Source organism: Lolium perenne, chromosome 1 (genome assembly GCF_019359855.2).
Source record: "Lolium perenne isolate Kyuss_39 chromosome 1, Kyuss_2.0, whole genome shotgun sequence".
NCBI classification, from domain to species: domain Eukaryota; kingdom Viridiplantae; phylum Streptophyta; class Magnoliopsida; order Poales; family Poaceae; genus Lolium; species Lolium perenne.
In genome coordinates, this window is record NC_067244.2 from 267,431,898 (window position 1) to 267,439,754 (window position 7,857).

The window sequence follows — 7,857 nt, forward strand, 5'->3', positions numbered from 1 at the left end:
TAGCCTCGGCGTCAAGCAATTTGGCCTCGGCGTCTGCCTTTTGGACCTCAATTACCTCTTTGGCGAGGTTGTGGTAGATGGCAGCTGCGGCCTCTTTTTCCAGACGCCTCTTCTCGTCCCTAGCAGCCATGGCGGCATGATTGTCGGCCATCATCTTCTCCATGCTCATGGTGAACGCAAGGGCCTGCGCCTCCCGCTGTAGATCGGCCTTGGTAGCCTTGTGGCCTCGTGGACGAGGTGGAAGGGCTGGACGGCCTTGATCGTCGTCCTCGCCGTCGAGGTTGATCGCTGTCCCATTCCTCACAGCTTCGTTGTAGGCCGCATAGCTTGTCATCCACTTGTTGGCGTTCTTGAGCACGTCCCAGCAATGGACCATATGGAAGCCCTTCTTATGAGTCGCCCTGAACTTCTCCAAGGCGCGGGATACCTGCATTCATAGCCGCCAATGATGTACATACAATGATGCACATAGTATTGAATGATGATGGTTCTATCGTGTTTACCACTATCATGATGCCAACGCCGCTTACGGGGTTGTTAATAGCATGTTCGACCGCCGAGCAAAACTTGGCTGTCTCTTGCTTGATGTAGTTCCATCTTTTTCGGAGGGACTCTAACGTCCGAGGGCTTGTGATATTGTAGGGCGGGTGCCGCCTGGTCTCGTTGTACTGCTGCGAGACCTTGGCCCAATAGACCTTGCCCTTTTGCTGTGCGCCATTAATGCAATCATTGCTCGATGCAAGCCATGCTTCGCACAAGCACTTGTCCTCCTCGTCGACGAAGCCTTGTGTCCTGTGGCTCTCCCCCTTCTTCTTCGCAAGCTTTGTTGGCGCGTCGTCGAAGTCGTCCACCGACACGGGTTTTGGCTGCGTCTGCTGGGTGGCGAACAGGCGTGCGGTTTCGATGTCCTCCGCGCGTTCATCTGCCGTTGGCTCCCAGTCATCCAGCGGGGTCCCGGCCGGATCACCGCGAACGAAGCCGCCGCCGAAGATAATTTCCTGGATGTCAGCCTCACGGCGGCCCTTCCAATACTCCTACGAATCACCGGACGTCAGACACATGAAACACGGCGAACACACACATTGAGAGAGCTCACGTACCGGGTCGTCCATCGTCGGGGCAGCCGGCGCCATTTCGTCGAACAGGGTGCGGGGCTGTGGCATGCTCTCCTCCGGCAGCTGGCGCGTCTGCTGTGTCGCGCCCGAGCTGGAGTCACCGCTTCTAGGAGTCCGGTTGAGGTCGGGAACAGCCGCCCCGTTGAACTGCTCCGCCGCCCCGGTCAACTCCACCGGCGGCAGGCCGAACGCGAACCGCGACGCCGGGTGGCCCTGCAAGGGAGCGGGAGTTCTAGGACGCAGCTGGGAACTTACCGAGCTGACCGACGAGGACGGAGGAGCGACGCCGGCGATCCCCTCTCTCTTGACGAGCATGTATCCCTCCGCCAAGGTCGGATGGAGGGCTACTTGCGCGACGCCGGCTTTGATCTGCATCTGCCACGCCTGCTGGTTGGCGGCCGCGGAAATCTTCATCTTCTGGTTCCTGCGCCGGCAGCGACGTTTCGCGGCCTCGATCACTTTCTCCTCCGGGGAGAGCACCTTCTTTGCAGCCTTCGCCTTTGTCTCCCGGCCGCCGCCGGTGCCGGCCCGCTTTGCTTCCGGCGGACCCTCCATTGTGGCTACGGTCGTGGCTACGGGGGAGTGTGGGGCGGCGGCGGGTGCGGCGGCGAGGGTTTGATCCGCATCCATGGCGGTGGCTGCGGCGGCGAGGACGTCCATCGCTTCTGGAATGTTTCGCGCCGGTCTAGTTTGCTTTTTCGCGCGGGGAATGGCCAGTGGCGGGAATTATATCGGCCTCGCTGCCACTGACGCGCGGGTCCTACGTCTTTTTCGGCGGTCACTCGGCGCGACCGCCGAGGGTCCGCGGAGACGCAAACCTGGCGCATATTTGGGCCAGGTTTGCGTCTCCGCGGACGGGCCGGTCACTTTGCGTCGCCCCGCTGGAGCAGGGCCCAGACGCATTTTCGGTCACGGCGGACGAAAACGGTCGCTCAGCGACCATTTGCGTCGCGCCGCTGGAGATGCCCTAAGTAAATTCATACATGTACAACCAGCAAGTAAACGGTTTCTCAGCTTTGCACAAGTTGCCTTTGTTGAATGATCTCTCATACTTGCTAGTACAATGTCTTATTCTCCTCCTACGTCAGGTTTCTTATGATCTGAATGTTGGCAAGAAAGTCGGACATGGATGGATGAGAACCAGAACACACAAGATTATATTTGAATCGAATAGAAATCAGCAAGGTGAGATGCGGACCTCATCCATGATTGCGTCAACGGAGAATTTGCGGGGCTTGATGAATGGTTGGTTGTATATGTATGCAGAAACCAGCATGACAATCTGGGAAAATACACAAGAACAATTGTTTCCTTTTTGCTAAACTGCATAGGCTAGGTATATATATTGATTAAAGTCGTTTTTACCAAGCAACAGTAATGGCATTGTCTACATGCCAGAAGATCATCAGCATCAGCATGCGTTCCTGTGCCAGAGCTTTCAATTAAAAAGTAAATATGTGCTGGTGTATACACATGCAAAACTGTGCTGAAATACTCTTGTGAACCTGCATTATTGACCCAAGCTCCAAACCAAAACTTTCAGCAAAAAAGAGTAAATTGTTACAAATAGTCTATAAACCATATGGCTTCCTCCTCCCTCACTGTCTATTTATCTGTTCTGTTTGGACTGAAGATGGATGAAGCACCATATGAATTCATCGCCATCTGAAGAGGAAGCGTCAGCTTCTCCATCAAACAAGATGTTTTTGTTCCTTCTTGCGTCAAGACTAGTTCTCCATCAAGTGAGGTCCTGTCTCCACTTCTCTTGCTTCATGTTCTTGTTGTATCATCATGGCCTGAGCTCTTCGCGTCGCTATAACGTTTGTGAGGTATATAGAATTGAAGGGCCGTGAGTAATAATACATACAACCTTGCTAGCTTGAACCAGGCAATATGCCGTCTCGTGACCTGTAGTTCGTGCCTGTAGGTAGGGAAAGTCAGACTATATATATATACATATACATATCTACTGATGTGACATGAATTACAGGAAGAAGAAATAGACAAGTGTTTTTATTTGATATCATACCATCGACGGTCATATCTTGGGTTGACATCTTCAGAAAGACGCTCGAGTAGCAAAGAGTTGTCCCAGGTACTAGTCCTAGCCTCCTCCTCCCGGATCAAATCGTAGAGTTCTTCCTTCTTCTGCTGGACCTCACGCATAATTTCGTGATGGGTTTGCTGGATACACACGCGCGTAGACAACGACCATTAATTAATCGAGTGCTGATAGTAAGAAGAATACCACGGACTGAGGTTTGGATACGGATGGCGCGCATGGTGCGAATGAGTTTGCCAGTATTATGCGAGTTACTCCAGAAAAGATTATGATTCTGGTTAAGATACAGATACCTCCTCGGTGTGCATGAGCCTTGGGCCGAGCTCGCTGGACCACGGAACCACACCGAGCCTCCTTGCCGCCCCATGTCGAAGAAGCGCCCCGCCATCGATCGTCCGTCGCTGCCTAAAAATTGTCAGGGATTAGGGAGCCTCCTCTTGCAGCAGTCGACCGCTGGGCACTGGGGCCTCAGGATCATATGCACGATATGTAACTGGACCCGTGCTCTCAGAAAATGGATGGGCCGGCCTGCTCGCTAGAGAGCCCAATAAACACACCCCGGCAGGATCATCCAGGGGTCCGTCTCGTGGCTTGCAGTCTTGAGGCACAAGGCAGGCGAGCGAGGAACCCAAACCCAAGGAGGAAGACTACGCACAAAAACCTACCGGATTTCGAAGCGACGATGGCGGCGCTTCTTCGACACGGCCTGGGAAGGATCGGTGGCTCCGTGCTCCAGCGAACCCAGGCGGCGCTCTCATCACCGGCGGTTGCCGAGGAGCGACGCCGGCTCCTCCCAAGGCGCATGCTCCATACCCACAATAAGGTGAGATCTTAACCAAAAAACTATCTTGCACGATTTCCTGCTGCTTGTTTTCCCGTGTAAACATCCTAAATTAAGTTCCTTGCTGCATGGCCCAAACAGCAACAACCATGCATGAAGACGGCTTCTTCAGAAACAGGAGCAAGAATCACCAATAAGTTGACACTTTTCCAGCGTGGCTGTTGGAGGCGCGACGGGGATCTCGCCGAGCAACTCAGGCGCCTAAAGCCATCTCAGACTTGCTGGTACGTACGCTACCAAACATACGCGCGCGCGCAAATATAGGTTATTGATGTTCTTCCTGTTGTTTGCCATGAGTTGATATAATATCTTTTTGACCTACCTACATGCATGCTGCATGCAGGGAGTTGATAAAGTCGTTTCCGGCAATGAAAATCTTTAGGTTCGTGGTAGGGACAATTGTGCTTGTTGTGATGGTTGCCATTGCAACAGCGGAAATATATATCATGGTGGGAGGGACATATTTGCTTGTTATGTTAGTCTGTGTAGCGAGAGAACTGAAGCGAGAGGAGGCTGAGAATAAGCGGCAGGCTGAGATGACGCGAGAGTGACATGGTTTTTTAATTATGTCTGGGAAGTGCGAATGTTATCCCGCGCGCACTATATATTATTACCATGCATTCGATCTGCGGATTTTTATTATATGCTAGCTAGAACCTCTCTATAAATATGAGTGATCGTGTGTGACATGGTATGTTATCAATATTCTGAGTAATTGATGAGTTGAATGGGTTAGTTTGGGTTCACTATTGGACAGTTTGCTCTGCTCGATATCTTCTTAATAATAATGGTGATGCGGTTTCTGTAGAAATTAGACAGGAGAATGATGACTTGCTATATTCACGTACATTTACCCTGCTTGTACGCAGGGTCATTCAAAGCATAAAATATTGTGTGACATCGATCGTATAGAGGTTCATTCAGCAAGGCGATTTCCTATGGTCTGAAACCTAGTCGTTGATGATCCCTGTAATAACCAAATAGTAGTGGAGACAGTCTGTCTCTTCTGTTAGGTTTTGATCCAGTAGGTGATGATCGCTCAGAAGATCATTGGACATTACTTCAATCGCTTAATACAAGAAGAAAAGGTCGTAAGCAAATACTCTCTCCGATCCACCAAAATTGTCTCAACTTTGTTAAAATTTAGATGTATCTAGACACTATTTAGTAGATAGATATATCTAAATTTTGATAAAATTGATAAACTTTCGGTGGAATGGAGGGAGTATCTTAGCTCATGAGGGTGCAACGTATGGTAATCGGAACTTTTGTGATGGGGGTTTCCATGGTAAAATTACTTCATCTGCGTCGGAATTGGCTATGAACGATTGTAAGAATGTTCTGTCCACCTAATGAATACACAACCCTTTTCGATAAACACCACTGCGCAATGATGAACCGCCTCGGCGCCGGCCAGTTCCCTCCACCACCGTCTCCACCACCACCTCCACCACCTGAAGCACCACAGTTCGACATCGACCCGGAAGCTGCGGAGAACGAGGCGTGGGAGGAGGCGCCGCTGGCGGACACCATAGCGGTGTTCGACGCCGCCACGGCGGAGGAGGCGAGGCAGCGCCGGACGGAGGAGATGGCCGAGCGGTGGCATGCAGAGCGGTGATACGTCTCAAACGTATCTATAATTTTTTATGTTCCATGCTACTTTTATGACAATACTCACATGTTTTATACACACTTTACATCATTTATATGCATTTTCCGGCACTAACCTATTAACGAGATGCCGAAGCGCCAGTTCCTGTTTTGTGCTGTTTTTGGTTTCAGAAATCCAACACAGGAAATATTCTCGGAATTGGACGAAAATAACGCCCAGGGTCTTATTTTTCCACGGAGCTTCCAGAAGACCGAAGAGGATACGAAGTGGGGTCACGAGGTGGCGACACACCAAGGCGGCGCGGCCAAGGAGGGGCCCACGCCTCCCTAGTGTGTGGGCCCCTCGTGAGCCCCCCGACTCTGCCCTTCCGCCTACTTAAACTCTCCGTCGCGAAAACCCTATTACCGAGAGCCACGATACGAGAAAAGTTCCTGAGACGCCGCCGCCGCCAATCCCATCTCGGGGGAATCAGGAGATCGCCTCCGGCACCCTGCCGGAGAGGGGAATCATCGCCCGGAGGACTCTACATCACCATGATCGCCTCCGGACTGATGTGTGAGTAGTTCATCCTTGGACTATGGGTCCATAGCAGTAGCTAGATGGTTGCCTTCTCCTCTTGTGCTATCATGTTAGATCTTGTGAGCTGCCTATCATGATCAAGATCGTCTATTTGTAATGCTACATGTTGTGTTTGTTGGGATCCGATGAATATGGAATACAATGTCAAGTTGATTATTGATCTATCATATATGTGTTGTTTTTGTTCTTGCATGCTCTCCGTTGCTAGTATAGGCTATGGCCAAGTTGATACTTGTGACTCCAAGAGGGGGTATTTATGCTCGATAGTGGGCTCATGCCTTCATTGAATCTGGGGGAGTGATAGCAACCCCTAAGGTTGTGGATGTGCTGTTGCCACTAGGGATAAAACATCAATGTTTTGTCTAAGGATATTTGTGTTGATTACATTACGCACCATACTTAATGCAATTGTCTGTTGTTTGCAACTTAATACTGGAAGCGGTGCGGATGCTAACCTGAAAGTGGACTTTTTAGGCATAGATGCATGCTGGATAGCGGTCTATGTACTTTGTCGTAATGCCCTTATTAAATGTCATATTAGTCATCGTGATATGTATGTGCATTGTTATGCCCTCTCTATTTGTCAGTTGCCCAACTGTAATTTGTTCACCCAACATGCTATTTCTTATTGGAGAGACACTACTAGTGAACTGTGGACCCCGGTCCATTCTTTTACATCTGAAATACAATCTACTGCAAACTCTGTTCTTTGTTGTTCTTCGCAAACAAACATCATTCTCTACACCATACGTTTAATCCTTTGTTTACAGCAAGCCGGTGAGATTGACAACCTCACTTTTAAGTTGGGGCAAAGTATTTTGATTGTGTTGTGCAGGTTCCACGTTGGCGCCAGAATACCTGGTGTTGCGCCGCACTACACTCCTCCGCCAACAACCTTCACGTGGCTTTCATCTCCTACTGGTTCGATAACCTTGGTTTCTTACCGAGGGAAAAACTTGCTGCTGTACGCATCACACCTTCCTCTTGGGCTTCCCAACAGACGTGTGTGTTCCACGCGCCATCAAGCAATTTTTCTGGCGCCGTTGCCGGGGAGATCAAGACACGCTGCAAGGGGAGTCTCCCACATCCAATCTCTTTACTTTGTTTTTGTCTTGCTTTACTTTACTTTATTTACTGCTTTGTTTGCTTTCTCTATATCAGAAATACAAAAAAATTAGTTACTTGCATTTACTTTATTTACTGTCTTGTTTGCGTTCTCTATATCAAAAACACAAAAAAATTAGTTACTTGCATTTACTTTATTTAGTTTGCTTTACTTATTTTTATTACAGTTAAAATGAATACTCCTGAGAACACTAAGTTGTGTGATTTCACTAGCACCGATAATAATGATTTTATACGCACTCCTATTGCTCCACCTGCTACTACAGCAGAATTTTATGAAATTAAACCTGCTTTACTAAATCTTGTTATGAGATGTAACATCCCAAAAATTCAAAACAAAACAAATGAATTTCCCTAGTTCCAAATTTTGGAACCAACAAAAACTTTTATCAAATTAAGTTTGATGCTTAGTGATCTTGCTTAATTCTTGTGCTATTGCCATGATTGCTTGTTATTAGTATTTAAAGTGATCTTAAACCCTAAACCTCACCCCTCTTTTCACCATACTAGTTAAAATGAAATA

The 7,857-nt window shown here is 48.9% G+C and overlaps 1 long non-coding RNA gene across 1 annotated transcript; it reads right to left on the minus strand.

The window, feature by feature from the left end:
* Positions 1-2,581: 2,581 nt before the first annotated feature.
* LOC127328093 (uncharacterized) lies at positions 2,582-3,573 on the minus strand. The gene is made up of 3 exons (XR_007868963.1): positions 3,471-3,573; positions 3,145-3,299; positions 2,582-3,036 (listed from the first exon to the last, which is right to left on the minus strand). It is a non-coding gene; the product is annotated as an uncharacterized lncRNA (long non-coding RNA).
* Positions 3,574-7,857: the final 4,284 nt, after the last annotated feature.